Consider the following 24,986-nt stretch of genomic DNA (forward strand, 5'->3'; position numbering starts at 1 on the left):
TCAGGCAGTATAGGACAGATTTTCAGGACACACCATCTGGGCCAGGAGCCTTCCTGGTCTTCTGCCTCTGGAAGAGCTGGCGCACATCCACTTCACAGATTGTGAGTGCAGGTGAGGGGTCAGTAGGGGGGAGGTGACAGCGTGGGGGTGGGGGAAGGTGATTGTCTGAAGTGTGAGTTGGTGAGTTGGTGTGGGGTAGGGGTGTGACTGTGGGCTTTTCAAATCTACAGTAAAATCCATTCAGCTCGTCAGCCAGTCGTTCAGGACCAGCAGTGTTGGTGGATGGTTTCCTGTAGTTTGTGACCACACTGACCGAGGATCGCCGTTTGTGAAGCGGTTTTCCAGCTTATCAGCATAACTCCTCTTAGCTGCTTTGATCTCTTTGGTCAGTGTGTTCCTGGCCTGGTTATACAGGACTCTGTCCCCACTTCTGAAGACCTCCTCTTTGGACTGATGAAGCTGCTTGGGTTTTGCTGTGAACCAGGGTTTTTGGTTGTTACATGTGCGGAAGGTTTTAGTCGGCACACACGTCCTCACAAAAACTGATGTGACAGTGTCAGTTAATTCGTCCAGATCAATGGCTGCAGCCTCAAAAACACTCCAATCAGTACAGTCAAAGCAGGCTTGTAAATCCAGCTTTGACTCGTTGGTCCATCTTTTCACACTCTTTACAACAGGTTTAGCAGATTTTAGTTTCTGCCTGTATGTCGGGACAAGATGAACCAGACAGTGATCAGAGAGTCCCAAAACTGCACGCGGGACAGATCAATAGGCGTCCTTTAATGTAGTATAGCAGTGGTCCAGTGTGTAATGGCGCTTTTCCATTACATGGTACCTGCTCAACTCGCCTCTACTCGCCTTTTTTGGTTTTCCTGCAAACAGGTACTTTTTTTTGTACCACCTCAGTCGAGGTTCCAAGCGAGCTGAGCTGATACCAAAAGGTGACGTGAAAGTGACAGACGGGGGTGTCCTGAACAAACTTGCCATTTTTAAATAGTTTAGCCAGCTGTGTTTTTTTTGCTGCCTCCAGCTTTATTTGAAACAAAATGTGTCTTCTGGCTGTTGCAACAACAACACACCTTCGACGTTCTGTGTGTGTGTCGTGTTAGGTCACGGCAGTTTACTGCGGCGCTGCTATAGAAGACGACCAGCCACGCTGAGGCGGTACTAAAATCTGCAAGGGAAAACGGGCGCACAGTGCGTCGAGTCGTGTAGGTTATATTTCTGGGGAATAATAGGACCCAAACACAGAGAGCAGGCAGGCAGGCAGGAGAAGGTTCAAACTGAGGATTTATTAACAAAAACACGGCAGCACTAAGGCTGGTAAAAACCCAGGGAAAAATACAAAAAAAGGCACAAGGCTGAAACAAACTGACAGGACACAAACTAGCAGAGCGAGGAACACAAATACACACAGGCAGGGCAATGGAGACAAAATGATTTGACAAGACACAAAGGGAAACACAGAGGTTAAATACATGAGGTAGGGAGCAAACAAGGAACAGGTGGTACAATCAGGTGAAACACATTAGGAGAGAGAGTAATCAAAAAAGGCGGGAAAACACAGGAAGCAAAACTAGACATGACAAGACAGAAAACAGATATCAAAAACATGAAATCAACTAAACACAGAAACTTGACACACTAGACAACAACAACACAAGGGAGAACAGAGAACACAGGAACTAACACAACATACACAATGCAGAATAAACAACAAAAAACAGGAAAAAGCAACAGAAAAATACAAAACCACACCACTCGAGTCGAGGCAAGTATAGTCGAGGCGAGTCGAGCAGGTACCATGTAATGGAAAAATGCCATTAGTGTCCCTGGTGGGGCACTTACTATGCTGTCTATACTTTGGAAGTTCATGGCTGAGGTTTGCTCTGTTGAAGTCCCCAAGAACAATGAGCAGGGAGTCAGGATGTTTTTTTCTCTACGTTAGTTATCTGGTCGGTCAGGTGCAGTAACGCCTCACTAACACAGGCCTGAGGCGGAATGTAGACGGCGACCAGAATAAACGAGGAAAACTCCTTACCGTGATGAATAAAAGGGTTTGCTGTTTATGAATAATGACTCTAAGTGAGGGCTGCATGATTTCTTCAGCACTGTGACATCTGTACACCAACCTTCATTTATGTAGAGACAGAGTCCGCCTCCCCTTGTTTTTCCCGTGAGCTCCAGTACGCGATCCGCCTGGGAAAGCTTGAAGTGCGCTGTCCGGAATGCACAGGGTGAGCCAGGATTCAGTAAAACAGAGGGCGGCAGATCTGCAGAGTTAGTTTTATTGAGGAGCAGCAGTTCATCCATTTTGTTGGCCAGAGAGCGGACATTCACCAGGTGGTTAGAAGGGAGCACAGTGCGAAAGCCCCGCTGTCTCAGTTTAACCAGCCCGCCAGCGCATTTCCCCCTTCAGCGTCTCTGGTAGATCCCATACAGAGCTGCTGCTCCTCCAACTAATAACTCCAAGAAAGTTCCAGGTTCGATAAAAAGCGGTGGACTAGTATGAGCGGTTGAAAGTCCAATATTTAAGAGCTTCTCTCTGGTAAATGTTACCAGAGAGGGACAGCAGAAAACAGTTTATAAAAAAAACCACACAAAGCACAATGGATTGCAATCCAGAGGCGGCCGCCTGCGGCGCCATGTTAGTTCGATCCATGATAAGATTTTAAACATCCTTTTGTTGAAAATTGTCAAACAGAATTTGGAAATGAATTAATAAAAGGGACAAAAGGGTTGTGGTTCCTCCTACAGCTCCACCCAACATGCAGGGGAACCACCTGTCAGGTGTAGCTCTCTCTATAAATGCAAGCATATGTGATAAACAGTTGAGACACATAAAAGCAGAGAGTTGACTTCTCTGTTAACTTCAACGGACCTTGACACACTCGCAAAGATGTCTGGAGAATAGAGTCTGCTGCCGGGACCCGCCACTAAGGAAATTCGGGAGATTTGTCATCAGGTGAGCTTCTATCTACCTTCATTCTTCACAACCTCCACACCCAAGGTCTGAATTGACATCATATTTATTTCCTTCATACACAGGTGAAGCCCCAAGTGGAGACAAATACAGGAAAGAAATATAGGAATAAACTACCTTATCAAGGTAAATAGATATGTCTTTAATGTACAGGTTTAATTATTTGTGCAAGTCTTCCGAGATCCAAGAGGAAAGGTTTCTCTGATTAATGTAAAGGATGTAAAGACAGCCTCCTCCAACCTTTTTAGAAACTAATCCCAGAACCAGTTTCAACGGTAAAATACTGAAAGGCTGCAGTCTCTTGTTAAAATCTTCTGTTTCTTCATTCTGAAATGATTTAACATTGATTTTGAATGTATTAATATGAATATATTTGGTGTAATTCAATGTCCTTTAACCCCAAATAAATATCCTGCCACTATCCTACAGTGTTGCATTTCATTGTCTTTGTACTTGTACTCTGCACTATCACAATAAAGTTGAATCTAATCTAATCTAACATTGTGACTTATTGTTTGTTTTCTAGAATTGATTTTCCTGACGCTGGAGGTTTTCTTAAAAAAGAAAGAAATACGAATTCAGTGCTTTATATTTAAAATAGCAGTTTTTCATGTAACGCATTACTTGGTGATTGTTTGTAATTATGTGTGTTTTGTATGTAAATTGAATCCTTCAATCCAAGTAATATTCACTAAACCAGTTCATTGGCTTAATTAGTTGATATTTCCAAGTAAAATGTAATTGAGTGACATCAGTGAATTCGGCAACCTTCTCTGCATTCGGAGCATGATGTCACAGCCCCTCCCCACATTTGAGCGGTTTTTCGTCAGACACGTACTCAACGCATATGTCCATGGTCAACATTTCAACTAGGTTGGCGGACTTTGCTAACTGAGACAGGGAAGAATGTGAATATGGAACCACGAAGGTAAGTTTTAAGCAAAACAAACTTTGTACGTTCCTGTTGGCTCACCTACTTAACTTAGTTTCTCTGCACTGAAAGCAGCGACGGCTGTAGCGCTTGCAAATAGTGCATTTTACTGCTAGCTAGCTAACTAGCTAACTAACTTTGCTGGCATGAGGTATGTCCTTTTCCCCTGGAAAGGCCTCATTACATGATGTTGTGGTTTTATCAAACCTGGATGTGGTAAAGATGCTGCTGGCTGGAACGAGTGAATTTCATTGTTATATGATACACGTTTTACAGAAAAAAGGAAAGGTTGTGCTGCCAGCACTGTTGTCTCCCCTCCCCCACCCTTCTAGATCCACGCCTCCCATTACAAGTCACTGAAGTTGAAGTCCTTTGAAATTTTCAATTGTTGATACTGATACAATAGACTTGAGTTAATTTATGATTGTATATGTGTATTTGTGAACCCAATAAAATGACCACGGCCTAGTTTGAAATAATTGCTGTCACAAAAGTTTTCGCACCGCTGCCATGAAGTGTATTTAAAAAAACAAAAAAAAAAAACAATGTGCGTACTCGATGCGGACGACCGCGCGGTCTCTGTGTACACACACTCGGTTTCACTCAAGTCTTCACATCGACCTGTTTTAAATGCGACACCGAGCTGACACGGTACGCTGGACTATGAAAACTCAAACGTCCGCGGACAGTGCGTGCGGGTCAGCGTCGCTCACAGTATGGGTACAGTATGCCCTACTCGGTGGGAGCCAACAGGGTCTCACACTCATCTCGTAAAATATGGACGCTTGGTCAGGTGCCTTTGTCGTTCTTATTGACGCTAAAAGTCTCCTTTAGCGCTATAAGTAAACGCGCTTGGTCGGGACTATTGCCGTCCCTTTAGCGCTATAAGTAAACGCGCTTGGTCGGGACTATTGCCGTCCCTTTTGACGCAGTTATGTTAAGGAAAAGGTCGTGGTTGGGCTTACGGTTCCGTGACACGCGGGAAGAACGGGATGGTTATGTTCAGGAAAGGGTCGTGGGTGGGCGTACGGTTCTGTGACACGCGGGAGGAAAATAAAAAGCGACTATAGCAAGCGTGACAAGCGGTATGCGAACCCCGCTCTCCTGGGTGAAAGTCCTGTGTTTGTTTGACCCATCCACCCCCCCAACCAACCTCCATACGCGGAAATTCGCCCTTACATACTACTCGCTAAATCCTCTCTAACTGCTGCTCTCCCCAGTGCGTTACACAAATACGCTGAAAGACGCCTTTTTCGTCACATCAGACGCTGACAGCCACTGTCCAAACGTCCTTATTTTACGAGTTCGGAATGAGAACGGGTTGTGGGAGCCATAACTGTGCTGGAGGAATGCATTGGTCTGTGCGTAGCCGGCTGTGAGTCAGGTGTTCAGGGACCGTCTGCAAATTGCCACATTAAGGCAAAATGTAATTTATTCAAAAGGTACATTTTATGCATGGTAGAGTCAGAAACATAATGTTGCATATCTATTGATCTCTGCTGTCTATAATATCAATTTGGAGAACTGTTTTCGCTTATTCTTGTTAAATTTATTATGAACTACTTTCAATAACTTTCCCTTTGTAAACTGTAGTGTAACAATAATGTCACATCACGTACATCAGCACTTACCCCGGTCTAACCAGCAGGTTATGTAGCTCAGCGCAAATTCTTTCAGGAAGACCTAACAAATAATCAGTCTCTCCTAAAGCGAATCAATGCTTGAGGCGCTCTCCTTCTGATAATCCAATCAGGAACGGCCAAAGATCCATAGGTCAATCACAGCGTCACAACACTGTTTTAAAAGCGCTTTCTCTCCCTGTGCTATCAGCTGTCATTTCAGAAAGGCGTCGTCTTGTCAGTCGGACGGCTGTATGGCGCTCGTTCCCTTGCTGTTTTGATCCTCGGCCCGAATCATAGACATTATGACTGTTCATCATCCACTCCCTTAAATCTTCGTAATTTTGCAAATGAATTGGCTTTTCATCCTGACTCTGTGTTGTGGATCACCTGCTCTCCGGGCTTTCTCATTTAGATGAGTTGGTGCATTAGCTGACTCTCTGTGGTTTTCACCGACGCTGCCCCTTCCGCGGGTTTTGAGGGATTTTTCAGGACCAGTGGTTCGCAGGCCACTGGCCTCCCAATTTCTCCCGGTCCGATTCCTCAGCCCTGCATGAGATCTACCCCATTCGCGTAGCCTGCCGCGTCTGGGGGCATCACTGGAAGCGCAAACGCATCTCAGTCATGTGTGATAATCAAGCAGTTGTCAGTATAATCAATATATTTAATTTTCGTGTGTACTATTTCCTTCATGTTCCAATTTCACATTTTGGGGGTTACATCATGGTTCCCTACCCCTATATTAAATGTATTAATATATCAAATGTATTAATACAAATGTATTAATATAACGATGGAGTTTAATCTCCAATACTGTGTTCAAATTATGCTCTTGTTCAATAAAACATTTTACATATCTGCAAACAGTCTCTCCTGATTGAAATGTAGCTCAGCGCAAATTCTTTCAGGAAGACCTAACAAATAATCAGTCTCTCCTAAAGCGAATCAACGCTTGAGGCGCTCTCCTTCTGATAATCCAATCAGGAACGGCCAAAGATCCATAGGTCAATCACAGCGTCACAACACTGTTTTAAAAGCACTTTCTCTCCCTGTGCTATCAGCTGTCATTTCAGAAAGGCGTTGTCCCTCCTCCTCCCCTTCCACCTCCCGTCCTAATGATTCTACGGCTGTCGCTCCAGTGCCTCCTCGGTCTGGTGTTCCGGTCATTCCCCACCGCCACCGGTGTCTAGATTCCATCGGGGGGTTACATCATGGTTCCCTACCCCTATATTAAATGTATTAATATATCAAATGTATTAATACAAATGTATTAATATAACGATGGAGTTTAATCTCCAATACTATGTTCAAATTATGGTCTTGTTCAATAAAACATTTTGCATATAAGCAAACAGTCTCTCCTGATTGAAATGTTATTAGTTATGTACTTATTATATAGAAAGTATAACTTTCTGTTGTTTGATGAAATTGTCACCATAGCACTATGTAAAGTGAATCACTGCTTCTCGTCATTCTATTTCTGTTTTCCTTTTAGACTTGAACAGGAAATCACAACAGTCTTTAAGAGCATGAGGAGCATCAGCCTTTGTATGCACAATAGCAACTACTTTGGACTACAAAAACAAGACACCTGGCCATACAGCTAATATTACAAAATAATGTACACATAATTATATGTTCCTGCTTTTTTGTCCTTTGCCAATCACACCTATGCTTTATCTTATCTATCTTAAACTTTAACTTGCCTTTTGTCTCTGTTTTTCTGACTATTTAACAATCACGTATTAACTTTATTTCATGAGCAAAAGAGTATTTAATTTAATTTAATTTATACCTTTATAACCTATTTTACTGATTTAATCCCTCATTTTTCAGCTCCAGTGGGACCTTCCACACTGGGAGTAGTTCTGGTCTACCAACACGGGTGCTGTCCCATGGACAGCTCCAGCCTGGGTGGCTGGAGGGCTCTGCACCTCTGTGTGGAGCCTCCTGTCTGCCCGGACCAGGGTGGTCACTGTGGCAGCACTCACTGTGGTCGTGGGCGTTGACTCCTCTCAGTCTGGATGCCCCCAAAAAGTGACTCTTTGTCTCAGGGTCAGCCTCTGTGAAGCACGTTGTGTAACTTTACGTATGAAAAGTGCCATATGAATATTGTTTGATTTGAGTACACTAAATTGAGCATACCTCTTTGTTTTTTTTCACATTTTTTTCTCTTAACCTTTTCTTTTACTTGGAATCTATTCTTAGTTATTTCTAATTGTGGCTTATTTGTTTTCACAGGACATTAGCCAAGAAGCAGTGAAAGAGGACTGCAGAAATCACATGATGAAGATCACCGTCATCCATCCCAATGTGGCACAGGAAAATCAAGATCCCGTGTACGTGTCAGTCATCCCTGAGGGGACAGAAGTTCTGGAGGACTGCGGAAGTGTGACAAACGCTTTCCTCCTGCTCATGGGTGTCATCTATGCTGTCAACTTAAGTTATCCACTGAAACTGAAATATACGTTTGAAGTATTTCAGAAGCTGTTTCTTGAGCTTGACATCTTTAAAATGTCAGCAAAGGTCCAGTCTCTCCACAAGAAACTTTTAGCGTGAGTGTTCCAATGTTATTTGTGCTTTTGTCCAGCACAAACAATCTCTTTACATTTTGTCAGTGATTCTGACAGTGATTTCAAGTGTTGGTCAGTTATATATAAGCTCTTTTTGTCCTGATCATCCTGAGAATGTCAGCAAATGTCCAGTCTCTCCACAAGAAACTTAAAGCACCAGTGTTATTTGTGCTTTTGTCCAGCACAAACAATTTGTTTACATTTTGTGTCAGTGATTTCAAGTGTTGGTCAGTTATATATAAGCTCTTTTTGTCCTGAACATCCTGAGAATGTCAGCAAATGTACAGTCTCTCCACAAGAAACTGAAAGTGCCAGTGTTATTTGTGCTTTGTCCAGCATTTTGTGTCAGTTTTCTGACAGTGATTTCAAGTGTTGCTCAGTTTTATATAAGTTCTTTCTGTCCTGAACATCCTGAGAATGTCCGCAAAGGTAGTGATTGCAACTGTTAATGGACAGAGTTGATGTATGTATTCTTTACTGTTCTGAAAGTTGATTAGAAGAAAGGGGACAGTGCACGCTGAGTTTTTGAATAGCATGTTTTTTTTTCACTGCTAAGGCCAGCTATCTGATTGGTTGAAACTTTGAGGATTTTATTTTTTCTTCCTCAATAAACTTCTGCCTATAAAATCCATGAGGAAGTGAAAGCTTCAATCTTTTGAAGTTTGTAATAGAACCCAATTGATGGAATTACAGAATTGGAAGGGAAAAGTCAACTGTAACACTGTATTTGTTTGTATGCTGGAATATCAGTCCTAAAGTCAGTTCGTGCTTTGTCATTCCGCATTTAATTTTTCAAATTCTACACTGCTTTACTTTTGAGCTTTATAACGGTTTCTGAACTGCCTTGATGTATGTACTCTATGTATATGTATATATGCACTGTTTTGAAATTTGCTAGCAAGAAGTTCAATGGCCATGTGTTTGTGGTTATCATGTTATGTAGATATTTTAAATATATGTCTGCCATTTCAAATGTGAAATAAAAGTGTCTTTCAAACATCCCTTAAGCTGCAAATATTTGTTTTTGGAAAATATTGAATTATTATTTAATAGAATAGTAAAAATATTACTTAATTCAATTAATATTAACTAATACATTCATAATGAATATTACTTAATAATTACATAGAATATAACAAAGAAAACATGAGTAAGAAACACAAAGAAACATCAGAAATGTTTATTTGGGTTTTGTAGTTAGATGCAATGGTAATCTGAGTGAAAGTTACAATCTATAGGTGAGTATTGCCAGTGCAATTTACTTGTGTATTTTGCATAAAAAAGAAGTGATTCTAGTAAGTAAATATTACTTAGAAATAGCCTGAGTAAAGATTACAAGCATTTTCTGTGTGGAAACACTTGCCTAGCTTTTTTAAAGTAAATGTCACTCCAAATGTTTTTCAGTGTATGTAAAGGAAAACATAGGTAAGGACATTATTGGATATGATACAGTAAAGCTCTCAGTCATTCTCTATTTCGTTTCAAATATTAATTCTCCTGTAGATCATAATTATCATCACAGTCTTCTTTTAGTTTGAGTTTATTTCATAAGACCATTCTTTGTTCTTGTTGATGACCTCATGTGTCTGTGTTATCAGTTACCACCGTAGTTCTCCTGTAGATGAACTCTTCTCATTCATTATTATCTCTGCTGAGTCCATACACATGTAGCCATAATCTACTCCTCCCTCGCCCCTTCATTAGATTTGCTAAGAGCGTGTGAATTAAACATTAAGTTCTTACATGTGACTTATGTAGAGGCTGGCCGGCTGGCTGCTAAGATAGCTTGCTATGGGGCTAATTGTTTAGGGGTGCAGTGGGCGCAGAGAGAAGTCTATTACTATTTTCATCTGCTTGTGATAATCATGCAACACGCTTCACAAGTAGATCAAAAGATCAGATCTCTACTTTCATTGAGTTTCATTAAATGTTTCTAAACAATACCTGACTAAACCATTAATATTTAAGTTTTCATTTTAATAGCCGACGACCCCCTCTCAGGAGTGGCAGCCTTCTCTGTAGCTTGTCTGTTACGTGTCTGTTTTTTGACTTTTTGTTTTTTAACTTTTTCTCTTCTAACATTTTTATCATTTACACGCCTTGTGTATATATCTTCTATCCTATAGATATGGCTATGATTAAACTGGATCACGGCAGTAAAAATCTTGTTAATTATGAGGGAACAACTGCTAGGCCTAAGGACAATGGGACACGCCAGCATGGTTCACCTCATCCCAGAGGAATTGAGGCGTAAATACCACGGATGCAGAGCCGGAGCTAGTGTGAAGGCTAGGCTACTGAGCAAGCGGTGGAGGTTTAAGCCGTCAATTCCTTCGTGTGTCATGGGGAATGTAAACTCACTGGCCAACAAGATGGATGAGCTGGGTGCCCTAGTGAAGAACGTTAGGTTGTACAAGGAGTGCAGCCTCATGTGTTTCACTGAGACCTGGCTCAATCAGAATATCACAGATGCTAACTCAATCCTTTCTTGTCACTGAACAACAGTTTTGATGCCTTCCAGTCGGGTTTTCGACCACACCACAGCACTGAGACAGCTCTTTGTTAAAGTCTTTAATGACATCCACTTAAACACAGATAGTGGCAAAATTTCAGTCCTAGTATTACGTGATCTCAGTGCTACAGTTGACACGGTCGGCTATGACATATTACTAGACCGATTGGAAAAGTGGGTTGGCCTTTCTGGCTCAGTACTAAACTGGTTTGAATCCTACTTAAAGAATAGGGACTACTTTGTGTCTATAGGTAATTACACATCTCAGCAGACAAATATGACGTGTGGAGTTCCCCATGGCTCCATTCTAGGGCCTCTTCTGTTTAACCTTTAACCACTGTTTGTTGCTACCCCCTTTAATTTACTGTTTTCGGTCAAATTTGACCGGACAGTTCTTATTTTAACATAAATGCCTATAAAAATGACAAAAAATATTTTTAATAGAATATTTATTGTAAACACTGTCTTATTGTTAACATTGTCTGTTTGTGGGTATGTGGGTGTGTGTGTTTCTGTGTGTGCCTGCATGCATTTGTGTGCAAACATTGGTGGTGCACATGCACAAGTGCCAACATGACAACATGAACTGTGTGTGTCTGTGTGTGTGTGTGTGTACGTGTGTGTGTATGTATGTCTGTGTGTGTGTGTGTGTTTCTGTGTGTGCGTGCATGCATGTGTGTGCGAACATTGGTGGTTCACATGCAACATGACAACATGAACTGACAACATGAAGTATGTGTGTGTGTGTGTGTGTGTGTGTGTGTGTGTGTGTGTGTGTGTGTGTGTGTGTGTGTGTGAAAGTGGGTGTACATGTGTGAGTGGGTGTACATGTGTGTGTATGTGTGTGTATGTGAGTCTGTATGTGTGTGTGTGTGGGTGTGTGTGTTTCTGTGTGTGCGTGCATGCATGTGTGTGCGAACATTGGTGGTTCACACACACAAATGGCAAATTGCAATCATGGTGCAGTGTCCCTTGCAAATGGAAGCTTTGCACCTGTGAATGGGTACACAAGCACAGGAAAGTTGGAGTGTGTGTATAGCGATTTCTTTTGTTATCTCCTGGATGAAAATTATACTCTTTCCCATTCATTTCCTATGTCGGTCATTTTTGACCGTAAACAAAAGAAGTGTGACTAAGTTGAATAAATCACTCAAAATTCAAAGAAAGTAGTCACAATGAATTGTATGTGTTCAAATGCCTTTTGAGAAGGACATCATAAGGTCTTGAGGCAATCTGATGAAAAGTGCCATATTTATGGTACAGGGAATGTGTAAATCGGTCATTTAAAAAAAAATTTGTGATAGAAGGTTAATATCTATATGCTTCCACTGGCTCAGATTATGGAAAACATCAAAATAAGTTACCATAGTTATGCGGACGACACACATATTTACATAACCTTGTCGCCAGGGGACTACAGTCCAATACAAAAACTGACTAAGGGCATTGAACAAATTAATTACTGGATGTGCCAGAACTGTCTTAAATTAAATGAAGAAAAAACTGAGGTGGTTCTTTTTGGAGCAAATGAGGAATGATTCAAAGTCAGCGCTCAGCTTCAAACGACAATGTTAAACATTAAACATACAAAGCCAGAAATCTTTGTGTAGTCATGGACTCAGATCTGAATTTCAACAGCCACATTAATACAATTACAAAGTCAGCCTATTATCACCTAAAGAATATATCAAGGGTTAAAGGTCTTATGTCTCAGCAGGATTTGGAAAAACTTGCTTTCATCTTCAGTTGACTTGACTACTGTGACAGTCTCTTTACAGGTCTCCCTAAAAAATCACTCAGAACGCTGCTGCTCGAGTCCTCACTAAGACTGAGAAAGTCGATCACATCACCCCAATTCTGAAGTCTTAACACTGGCTTCCAGTCCTTCAAATAATTGATTTCAAAATACTGTTGCTGGTTTATGAACCATCACCTTATTGAGGTGGAGAGGTTTGTGTGTCCCTATGAACCTGAGGGCGGTGTTGTCTGGAGCTTTGTGCTCCTGGTAGGGTCTCCCAAGGCAAAGTGGTCTCAGGTGAGGGGCCAGACAAAGAATGGTTAAAAAACCCTATGAGTGACCAAGGAAGAGATGGAGTGACCCTGCCCAGAGGAAGCCTGGGGCCCCCGTCTGGAGCCAGGCCCAGATGGAGGGCTCGTCAGTGAGCATCTGGTGGCCGGGTTTGCCACGGAGCCCGGCCGGGCACAGCCCGAAAAAGCTACGTGGCATCCATCTCTCCATCCCATGGGCCCACCACCTGTGGGAGGAACCGCTGGGGTCAGGTGCGCTGCCACACGTGTGGCAGTGAAGGTCAGGGGCCTCAACGGACCAGACCCGGGCAGCAGACGCTGGCTCTGGGGATGTGGAATGTCACCTCTAGAGATCTGGTGGGGCTTACCTCTATGCACAGTCTCGGTTCTGGAACCAGCCCCCAGCTGAGCGTCGCTACGTTGGAGTTTACCCCAGTGGATGAGAGGGTCGCCTCCCTACGCCTGCGGGTTGTGGGGGGGGAAACTCTGACTGTTGGTTGTGCATATGCACCAAACAAGAGTTCGGAGTATTCTTGGAGACCTTGAGTGGAGTCCTGTATGGGGCTCCAGTGGGGGACTCCATAGTTCTGCTAGGGGACTTCAACGCGCACGTGGGCAATGATGGCGATACATGGAGAGGCGTGATTGGGAGGAACGGCCTCCCTGATCTAAACCAGAGTGGTTGTTTGTTGTTGGGCTTCTGTGCTAGTCATGGATTGTCCATAACGAACACCATGTCGAACATAGGGATGCTCATAAGTGTACTTGGTACCAGAGCACCCTAGGCCAAAGGTCAATGATTGATTTTATAATCGTTTCATCTGAGGCCGTATGTTTTGGACACTCTGGTGAAAATAGGGGCAGAGCTGTCAACCGATCACCATCTGGTGGTGAGTTGGGTCAGGGGGTGGGGGAGGACTCTGGACAGACCTGGTAAGCCCACACGGGTAGTGCGGGTAAATTGGGAACGTCTGGAGGAGGCCCCTGTCCGACAGAGTTTCAACTCACACCTCCGGTAGTGCTTTTCATGTATCCCTGTGGAGGCTGGGGGCATCGAACCCCGAGTGGACAATGTTCAAAGTTTCCATTGCTGAAGCTGCGGCAAGGAGCTGTGTTCTTAGGGTCTTAGGTGCCTCAAGGGGCGGTGACCCACGAACACCGTGGTCACCGGGATATGTTATCCCAGAGGACTCCGGAGGCAGTTGCAAGGTACTGAAGGGCCCGAAGGGCTGGAGCCTCTGCCGTGAAAGAGGCAAAGCAGCGGGTGTGGGAAAAGTTTGGAGAAGACATGGAGAAGGACTTTCTCCATTTCCTCAGGAGGGGGAAGCGGGGAACCATCCAAGCTGTGTACAGTAAGGATGGGACGCTGTTGACCTTGACTGAGGAGGTAATAGGGTGGTGGAAAGAGCACTTTGAGGAACTCCTAAATCCAACTAATACGCCCTCTATGGTAGAGGCAGAGCTGGAGGATGATGGGGGATTGTCATCAATTTCCCTGGTGGAAGTTGCTGAGGTAGTTAAACAACTCCACAGTGGCAAAGCCCCAGGGATTGATGAGATCCGTCCAGAAATGCTTAAAGCTCTGGGTGTGGAGGGGATGTCTTGGTTGACACACCTCTTCAACATTGCGTGGAGGTCTGTGACGGTGCCTAAGGAGTGGCAGTGAGAGTTGGCCTCCGCCAGGGCTGCACTTTGTCATCCAATTCTGTTTGTAGTATTTATGGACAGGATATCGAGGTGTAGTCGGGGTGGAGAGGGGTTGCAGTTCGGTGGGCTGGGGATCTCATCGCTGCTTTTTGCAGATGATGTGGTCCTGATGGCATCATCGGCCTGTGACCTTCAGCACTCGCTGGATCGGTTCGCAACCGAGTGTGAAGCAGCTGGGATGAGGATCAGCACCTCTAAATCGGAGGCCTTGGTTCTCAGCAGGAAACCGATGGAGTGCCTTCTCCAGGTAGGGAAAGAGTCCTTACCCCAAGTGAAGGAGTTCAAATACCTTGGGGTCTTGTTCGCGAGTGAGGGGACAATGGAGCAGGAGATTGGACGGAGAATCGGCGCAGCGGGTGCGGTATTACATTCAATTTATCGCACCATTGTGACGAAAAGAGAGCTGAGCCAGAAGGCAAAGCAAGCAATCTACCGGTCAGTTTTAATTCCTACCCTGCTGCTACATTATGAACCATCCAGACCTCTCAGATTGTCTGAGACAGGTCTGCTTTTTGTCCCCAGAGTCCGAACTAAACAGGGGGAAGCAGCGTTCAGTTTTTATGCTCCACATATCTGGAACAAACTCCCAGAAAACTGCAGGTCCGCTGCAACTCTCAGTTCTTTTAAATGAAGGCTGAAGACCTTTCTTTTTGATGTTGGCTTTCTTTAAATATGTTATACTGAAGTTGCCGGGGTTTTTTTTGTTTGTTTTTTCCTGACCAAAATTCAAAAGTCAACGAAATTGTTGTGTTTTTGTTCATGTGGGGTTTTTTTAATGGTATTGTGTATTATTTTACTTTTATGGTTACTGTCCAACAACATTTTTTATCATCATTACTCCAGATTTCATTGTGTGGGTTTTACTACTAAACCAGCCTTTTACGAATAGTAAAGGGTTTAAGGTTGAAATGAAATAAGATCACTAATTATAACAAAGTCTGAATTTCAAATCAACAGGGTTTCGTGTTGAGATGAGATCACCAATTACAACAAAGTGTGAATTTCAACTGGTTGACATGAGATCACTAATCAAAATCTAATTACAAATAGTGTGAATTCAACCAAAAGAGTTTTGCAAAGTCTTTCCTTTCCAAATATAGAAAATAAGACTTATAGTGACGACTCTATTTTAAAATAAAAGTTCCTTTTCCACGCCAGAATGGGTGGCAAACGGATTAATACACATGTCCCAAGGGGACCAATAGTGGATATGATGATTTTTTTCATTATTTTTTTTGGTCATCATTACTTCAGATTTCATTTTGTGGGTTTTACTAAGAACCAGCCTTTTACAAACAGTAAAATCACGAATTGCGACAAAAGTGCGAATTTGAATCAATAGGGTCTCAGGTTGACATGAGATCACTAATTACAACAAAGTGTGAATTTCAACTGGTTGACATGAGATCATAGCCTAGAAATCTAGACGCAGCCCAGCGGCAGCAAATGTAATTTGCAGCCAGGTCAGTCTAGCAACTCTCCGTTGGCTTGCGAGCTGGAAAAATCAAACTCTCAGGCCAATCACGTCGTGTATAGAGTCGGTGGGCGGGCTTAATATAAGGACGGCAGAGTTGTGACGGTTCCGCGTGAATTCCCTGCTACTTGAAAACAAAGAAGATGGCTCCTGCTGCTCGCAAACAGCTGTCTTTGGAATTGGCTTTGGCTGCGACTCTGGAAGACTTGGAGTTAAGTACTTAAGTCATTCTTAAAAAACGAAGATGTGTTCAGAGTTTTGCCGACCGGATACGACAAAAGTTTAATCTATCAACTAGCGTTGCTCTGGTTGGCTATGAGTGCGGAGGGAATTTGAAAGCCAACCGTTTATCCTGCCCCTCGGATTGAGCCCTGCCAACGGTGAGTTCCCAGACCCGACATCTTGATGTGGGTCTGGCTTGTCAGGATAATGAGATCACTAATCAAAATCAAAAAGTGTGAATTTCAACCAAAAGGGTTTTTGCAAAGTTTTTCCAAAGAAAGAAACTAAGACTTATAGTGATGACTATATTTTAAAATAAAAGTTCTTTTCCACACCAAGATGGGTGGCAAGTAGAGTAAACCACACATCCCAGAGGGACCAATAGTGGATATGGTGACAAGCAAAAAAAAAAAAAGAAAATGTTTTAATGTTTAAAATGTTTTAACTGTTTTTAACTGCTCTTTAATGTTTAAATTCTTATACTGCACTGTAACTCTTGTTATCATATTTCATCTGTTTTTAATTTTTTTTTAATCGTCTTTATGTAAAGCACTTTGAATGGCCTTGTAGCTGAAATGTGCTATACAAATAAAGCTGCCTTGCCTTGCCTAACATGGAGCTACCCGGCTTCACTATCGTCCGAGCGGACCGGGACCCTAAGCTAAGTGGCAAGCGGAAAGGTGATGATTGATTATGCTATTAATAATAATAAATAATAATAATACATTTAATTTATAATACACTTTTCATCAAAGATCTCAGAGTCATATTAATACACTATATTGGAACTTACACATTTACTCTAGCAGCAATTTTCTCCCACGCAAATTCTCTCTTTTTCAGCAGCCGCTGTGTTGTTTTTTGTAACGAAATATATGTTGAAACTCGCTGTATGTGCGCATGAGTATTTCCGCCGACCAGTTTGTTTGTGGTTGTTACCATGGTGAATTGTAGTATCATGGCTCCATTCATGCTGCCTTTGTATAGTGGTGGTGCACACGCTTAACTCTGAGTGAACCTACTCTTGATGACGATTGAACTCAAATCAGCTGTTCTAGAACTGAAATCTCAGTTTCCCATCTCAGGGTAAATCAACTCAGAGATCTATGGAGTTATATTCCTATCTTTATTCAAGAGAGATTCTTTCAATGATTAATCATATGTGTTTTGGGCATGTGCCTAAGCCTAGGCGCATTTTACTAATGCGCTGGTAAAATAACAATGAAATGTTGCGTTGACTTTAGACCAGGTTTTTGTTGGGTTTTTGTTGTTTTATAAAGATATTTAAATTAAACACTGATCCAAAGCCGCATATCAACGTCTTTGTACTATGCCTTGGCAACATTGTTAGTTTTGTGACATGTAGTGTGGGGATGTTGTGATGTTTTTAAATGTAGCTTACGCTATGCGTTACGAGGTGTTTAAATGTTAACATGAACAAACACCATTTTGGTTACATGTGGAATGAAGTCTGAGTCTTTCTGTCACTGCAAACATTCAGTTTCTTCCACACTCCACATGACATTCCCACAGTGCAAAGGTGCTCAAGCGTGGAACAGATCGTGCAGTGTCGTAATAGGATTATCATCTGCGCATGAGCGAACATCTTGCACATGCGCATGTCGGATCGTGCAGGCAACACAGATTGCATACCCACACAGAGATCTGTTATGATGCTAGGATATGTGCGAGATATCTGCGTGTGTGAAATTATATAATTTGATCGTGGAGCATGTTTTTCTCACGCTTGCAAGATATGACATATATCTGATACCGTACACTTCATGTGTCTGTGTTTACCCAATTGTTTAGCTCTATTTTGACAGCTCATGATGCTTTTTTGGCATCCTGTTGTTCTGCCAGCTTGTTTCTGTTTGTCAGTGTTAAATGTCCAAAGCAGCAGATATTAAACACCACAATCCTCTCTGACACGCTGCCGTGCACGTTCTCCTCCGGGAAGTTTGTCTGACACCAAACCAAACAGCTTTTTCTATATATTTGTAAATCAAGTCATCATGATGATTGAGATACCAGTTGCATTCATTAACATATTGTTCTCATGCATGATATACTATTAATTGTTGTACATTCTTGAAAGTACCACATGTAATTAATTAATGCTGTTTCAAGAGTAAATGTGTGTTGAGTCAGCAGCGATAACAGTAAATGAGGAAAGAAGAAAGAAAAAAGAAAGTTAATCTTGAACATGTTCCCATGAAATGTTTTGATCAGTTCTGTGGAAATCAAATCCAATAAAGACGCTTGAATCAAAAAAATAACTTTAAACTAGTGCTGTCAGTTGAACGTGTATTTAACGGCGTTAACGCAAACCCATTTTAACGGCGTCAATTTTTTTATCGCGAGATTAACGTTCTTTTTGGCCAAGCAAACTTTGTAGTTTTTTCACATGTTGTTGCAACAACTGTTAACGTTAGAAAAACTACAACACCACACCAGATCTAACTAGACCGGAAACAAAACAACAGGCACGCCTGCAATTGTTTGGGCTTGCCAGTCGGCCAAAAGATTAATGTTACATTTTGAGTGGATGGCGAGCGCGAGACGCAGAAATGGATGCCATTAAGATTTTGAACGGAAAGTTTACTTTTAAAAAGTTGTCGAGGGGGACAGTAGTTTCACACATACACAGCCTGTATGACACGGAGAAAGTACCCAACTGGAACTGCTGCAGAGTGCAAACGCTGTCTCATTAACCGGTGATCACTGTAATCAAAATTATTTAGGAGTTACTGCACACTATATTGACTATGTATATCAGCATACGGTTTTAGGACTGTGTTGTTTGTATCGTTTATTTGACTGTTTTTGTCTTTTGGGACATTGTCCACCCACTTTTCTGTCCAGGAGAATTGTTACATTCCTTATTAGAAAAATGTAAAGGTTACAAATGTCCTGCTGTGGCATCTGGTTTTTGGACCATTTAGTTTGTACTGTATAAGCAAAGTGTTAGTGTTACATCTCAGTTAGGTTAGGTACTTGGAGGAATTGTACAATAATGACAGATTCACACATGTTTCTTTTGTTTACAGTAAATAAAAATAAACAAACACAAATCTTAAAGTCAAGATCAAAAAGTAACTTCTTTTGCATTAATTTGATTCCCAATTAAGATACACTGGTAAGAATTGCTTTCCATTGTTAATATGTACTTAAAAACTGTTCTACATACATACAATTTTATTCATGTGATAAAACATGCAATTAATCGTGATTAACTATAAAAATTTGGTGATTAATCGCGATTAAAAAATGAATCGTTTGACAGCCCTACTTTAAACAATTCACTTTCTGCATTCTGGTGAATTTTTCAGCACTGATATATGGTGGAAATGTCTTAATTTATGTAAAGCAAAACCCAAGTGACAGTTAAAAATATAAAAACATATATACAATGCTTTTTTCTCTGGATCCAAACTTCATCCTTAAATTCCTGCCAGCAACACTGTCATTCTTTTTCAGGTGTGGCTTCTACAGAACTGATGAAAACACTTCATTAGAAAATGTGATTAAACAAAAATTAATGTTTTTGTTGTTGTTTTTTAGTTTTAGTGTTTTTTTAGCTTTTAAGGCAAGACACTACAGGTAAATAGGGTAACATTTTAAAATAATAGATACAACCATGAAACTTCCTCAGTTGATTACTTACACAAGTATATGAAAAAAAAAATGTATTACAAGTTTTTGAAATTTGTATGTTTAATTATGAAAATGAGGTATTATCTCATTAAATATGCGCAATTTTGCATATATTTTCGTTAGCTAGTTCTGAACATATGATAAAGCCTGGTGCAAAATTCTTTTTTCATTTTGTTTACATACAAGATGAAACCAAAATTACAGAGGGATTTCAGGATATTTGCTTTCATTACCTAGGAAATCAAAATATACTGTCCATAGCCTTAAATAATCAATTTTTGCCATATTTTTTTGGATTAAAATGTCACATAAATCAGGCCAGGAATGATGTATTAACAAGTCCCTTTGAAAATATCTTCAGAATACTGCTAAGTGTATAACAGGAAAGTTTGGTGTACATAGGTGAAGATTGGCTGAAATGTTTATACTGGAGAATGACAAAAAACTCATTTTGAGAAAACGGAATTTAAAGATTTAAATAGGGGAATACATTCATCAATACATTTCTATTGGAAAAAAAATGCTCAAAACAGAATAAATGCTCAGACCCTTAGTAATAATATTTTAGAATTTATCAAGCTCATGAAATTTGATTATTTAATAAATAATGGCAGGCATATAAGGCCTACAACTGCAGTAACTCAAGAAATTAACATTGGCGTATCATGCACAAAGTTGCCGACAAAACCGACGCTAGACAGTTGTATGGACACAGAAAAAGACCATCAGTAGATGTCACAGCTTTCTAAAGTCTAATTGTCCATTCTAGCACCATATGTATTTTAGCTGTGCCTAGACTCTTGCGCCTATATTTTACACTGGCAGTTGTGACGGTCTCAGCTTTTGAGGTCCTGAGCATATCAGTTTCTCTCATTGAATTGACCATCACAACTGTGCTCTGAAGCCACAACTTCTCCATAACAGAAAGCATGGCTGAGGCACCTTCATTGAAGGATCGCCATACTTGCTGCTGCCTCAAGCTTACTTTCTCCACAAAACAGTCCCCTCAGTCAGCTGATGGTGAAGCTAACTAACCAGGCTCCCATCAGCACTGGTTCAAAACAACACAACAGAACAAAACTAATTATGACTCATTCAAAAGACCAATATTTAGAAAATTGCAGAAAGCAAACACAGTAGACTAAATTGTTATTCGACATAATATCTGTCAGACGGATCCTGACTAAATACAGGATCAGTCACCAACTGGGTTAGACAGAGATGCACTTCCTCCTCCACTGGTAAAAAGTATCTTCACTAAGAGATTTACACCTTGGAAAAATAGCCAAAAAAATAAAACTTCCCAAAGTTAACACCAGAGAAGAAGCTGGTAGTTCTTCTAGGAGAAGGGACATCAGCTACACTGACAGTTAAATATGTGTCTGCCTGCCACAGCCTGAGGGACTCACAACCACTTTAGGATACCAACAATTACAGATTTGTTTAGTATTATATAGTAATTATATTACACAAAAACTGTAACTGTTGTAATTGTTTTGTAATATAGTGTGTTGTATCGAGATCAGTACAGTGTAGTACATATGTGACACCTATATATTTAATATGTGACAAGTAGGCTATGAATTTATGTAAACTGCTTTGAGAGCGAGAGAGAGACTGCTGTGTGGCGCTCTGATTACCTCCGCTGTCTGAAAACTCCTGTTTTTCAAACGACAGTTTACACATCAACGTACTATGTGAAGGCATTTCATCATCTGCTGTCTTAGTTTGTAATCCCCTGTGTCTTCTTGTTAATGACAACTGTTTTCGTCTTCTCTGAGTTGATTTTCGACGCACTTCTTTCGACATTTTGATCTACCGCGGATATGTCAGAGCACGTCACGTGACGATTCTGAACGAATCACGTTGTCAGAAATTGGCATCAGCCAATGAGATTGCGCATTTAGAGCTAAAGTCCCCCTTTTACTTTCACGATTGGTTGCTGATGAAAAAGGAAATGACCATATTTGGATCCGACAGCCTTGCACAGGAGAGATAGAGCTTTCCAACGGTATATGTGATGACAGGGTGCAGACAGCGATCGCGGAGCAGCGGGATGATTTAGAACGCCAACTTTTGCTGAATTTAGGAGAAATCTACTGATGCAAACAGACAAACTGTAGTAAAATAAAGACCTAAATGTGTATTTTGGACTTTAATGCTAATAATGCTATCAGTGTTCTCACTGAATTTCAGTTGTGAGTCAAACACTGTGCCTAAATACTTAAATGTTTTGACTATTTGAACATTTTCATTGTGTATTACACCTGGTTTTGGTTCGTCACTGTGCCTTCTAAAGTCTATGATTAATTCTTTAGTTTTATACACATTTAAATCAAGGAATCTGTCATCACACCTTCTGACAAAATCCGTAAGGGCACTGTTGTGATCAGATTGGTTGCCCTGGAGAAGGGACAACAGGGCTGAATCATCTGAAAACTTCACCAAGTAGCTGTTCTCCCAAGATGACCTGCAGTTGTCAGTGTATAATATAAAAAGCAGGGGGGAGAGCACGCAGCCCTGGGGAGAGCCTTTGTTTGATACAATGACAGAGGACATATTTCCATTTAAATAGACCTGCTGCCTTCTGTAAAAATTTACTTTACTATTAACTAGCAATAAGATCTGCTTGGGTAACTTAAAATATGAGGCTAATCGTTCAATTAGAATGTGAGGCTGCATTTTGTTAAAGGCTGAAGTAAAGTCAGCAAATAAAATTGCATGCAATGCAGGTTTCTCAAGCTGTATATACATCCTGTCAAGAATGAAGAGCTTTGCATCCTCTACACCCTTGCCCGCTTGATATGCAAATTGTAGTGGATCTAATTAATCTACAGTTAGGGGGATGATTGTGTCCTTCAAGATCTTTTCAAAACCCTCCATTACCAAGGAAGTTAGTGTAATTGGACTGAATTCATTGAAGACTTTTGGAGATTTTGTTTTGGGATGGGTATTACTGTTGATGTTTTCCATAAGTCAGGTATATCCCCACTGTCAGCACATTTTTGAAAGATAACTGTAACTCTGTCTGTGTTTGTGTGTGTGTGTGTATGTGTGTGTGTGTATGTGTGTGTGTGTGTGTGTGTGTGTGTGTGTGTGTGTGTGTGTGTGTGTATGTGTGTGTGTGTAAAAGAGGTCAAGAGCACTGACACAAAGTCACAAGGCTAGTTACGTGCTTGCATTACACACATTGCTGTGTACTCAGGTGTGGTATCAAAAAGGCTGAACTGAAACTGAACTGTAAGCAAAAAGTAATGACTAATTCAACCATTAGTATTTTGGGTTCATGTTTGAGTAAAGCTTTCTCAAAACATCCCAATTTATGTGCTAAAACAAAATAAAATATGAGAACACACTACTTAAGAAATAAACTCAGGAAAGAATGTACAACAAGTAGCGAATAAATATATCCAACCTACTTAAATAGTATATAAAATATGCAAGTAAACTTACTGTTTTCCTTCAGTTGGTGGAAAACTTTGATGTAAGTATTTAGCGGGGGGTTTAGGGGTCCTCCCTCATGCAAAAAGAAGTTTTTGTACTTTCAAATCCTTTTTGCACCATTACTACTAACATAGTCTATCTGTGTCTAAAACACACATATAACCACATTACCACATATATATATATATATATATATATATATATATATATGGTTACAGCTGGTATTGCAGCTCAGTGTCCACCGGTCGATCCTGAAGACAGTAACCTACAGAGACGCTCAGAGACAGCAACCAGAAAACCGAGACCAGAGCCAGACCTGTCTGGCCCAGAGACCCACGACGGACCGACACCAGGCCGCAGTTTCTCTGCTGTTTGTAAAACTTTCCTCCGCTCTGTTAGCTAACGGCTAGCTAGTTGTCATGCTAACAGCTAATTAGCCTGTCTGCTAGCAGGGAGGTGACGCTTATCCCTCAGGATTTTTGCCTCCCTGTAATTCTATTCTATTTTTTGGCAGCAGTGACAGACTATCCACAGCTTGCTAACACAAGCAGGAGTATTTGCGAGTGTTGACTTGTGAAGTACAAGTGAAGAGGGATCGGTTTCTGGAGAGGGCCTCCTTCAACGTTGTTACAAGCTAACTAGCAAGCTAGACGATGCCCCCCCCTCAGCTGTACACCTGGCTGTGACTCATGCCTCCTGTTCAGCCAGAAGATAGTGGAACTTGAAGCCAGAATAGCAACTCTCCACCAGATCAAGGTGAATGAACAGTTCCTCGACACCATTATCATCGGAAGTACCCCTCACACACACACTAATATCGGATGTCTTGATTCCACTCTGCCCTGCACTACTAATACAATCTCTGTCCCTGTTGCCTCTCCCCGGCCTCTGCCGAGATCACGGCAGGTGGTCAGTACAACACTCAGGCCCAGCCCAACCTCTATGACTGGAAAATCACTACACCATTCTGATGGATGATGAGGAGTTCCCTCTGCTCTCTGAAAACCCTTCTCAGCCACATCCCCATGCCGCTCAGCCTGGTCCATCCACACAGTCGGCGCCCCCTCACTCCCCTACTCCGCTGAACTCAACAACTTCCACTCTGGTCATTGGCAGTTCCATGGTCAGGGACCTCTACATTCCCCCTTCACCTAGCAGTCTCTCCAAGGTCTACTGCTTCCAAGGTGCCAAGGTCCGTGACATCCAGCACAAACTCCCAAGTGGCTGAAATGCCACTGCGCTTCCCTAAGCATTCCCTATGTCAACAACTTTTTCTGGGAGAGGCCCAGCCTGCTGAAGCATGATGGTCTCCACCCAAACCGACATGGAGCCAGGCTGCTCTCTGACAACATAACGACCACACTGAGGCATTCACATTCTGTAGAAAATATCACAGATTCATGCCCCCCAGATATTGATTCAAATGGCACTTTACATGTGGATGGATCTGAAAATGCCTGCAAATTTTATTATTGCTCATAATCCCATAACCACGGTGTTTGTCCCCCGACTCAGATCACTTAAATCAAAGTTAAACAAAGGAGGGGCTATACCTAACAACCTAATTGGAATTAAAACTACCACTGCAATGATAGTACAGAATAGGAAAATTAGATGTGGACTATTAAATATCAGATCTCATTCTTCTAAAGCAGTACTATTAAACAATTTGATATCAGATAATCAAATTGATCTATTCTGTATTAGCGAAACATGGCTGTGCCATGAAGAATATGTTAGTCTAAATGAAGCCACTACTCCCAGTCATAATAATACTCAAATTCCTAGAGGCTCAGGCCAAGCAGGGGGAGTTGCAGCCATATTTGATTCAAGCAT

At 41.5% G+C, this 24,986-nt stretch overlaps 1 long non-coding RNA gene across 1 annotated transcript; it reads left to right on the top strand.

Moving 5' to 3' along the window:
- The first annotated feature begins 727 nt into the window (after positions 1-727).
- LOC116055828 lies at positions 728-24,030 on the top strand. Its single transcript, XR_004106414.2, has 3 exons — positions 728-740; positions 7,605-7,610; positions 23,819-24,030. It is a non-coding gene; the product is annotated as an uncharacterized LOC116055828 (long non-coding RNA).
- The last annotated feature ends 956 nt before the right edge of the window (positions 24,031-24,986 follow it).

The sequence above is a fragment of the Sander lucioperca genome, chromosome 7 (genome assembly GCF_008315115.2).
Source record: "Sander lucioperca isolate FBNREF2018 chromosome 7, SLUC_FBN_1.2, whole genome shotgun sequence".
Lineage (NCBI taxonomy): Eukaryota > Metazoa > Chordata > Actinopteri > Perciformes > Percidae > Sander > Sander lucioperca.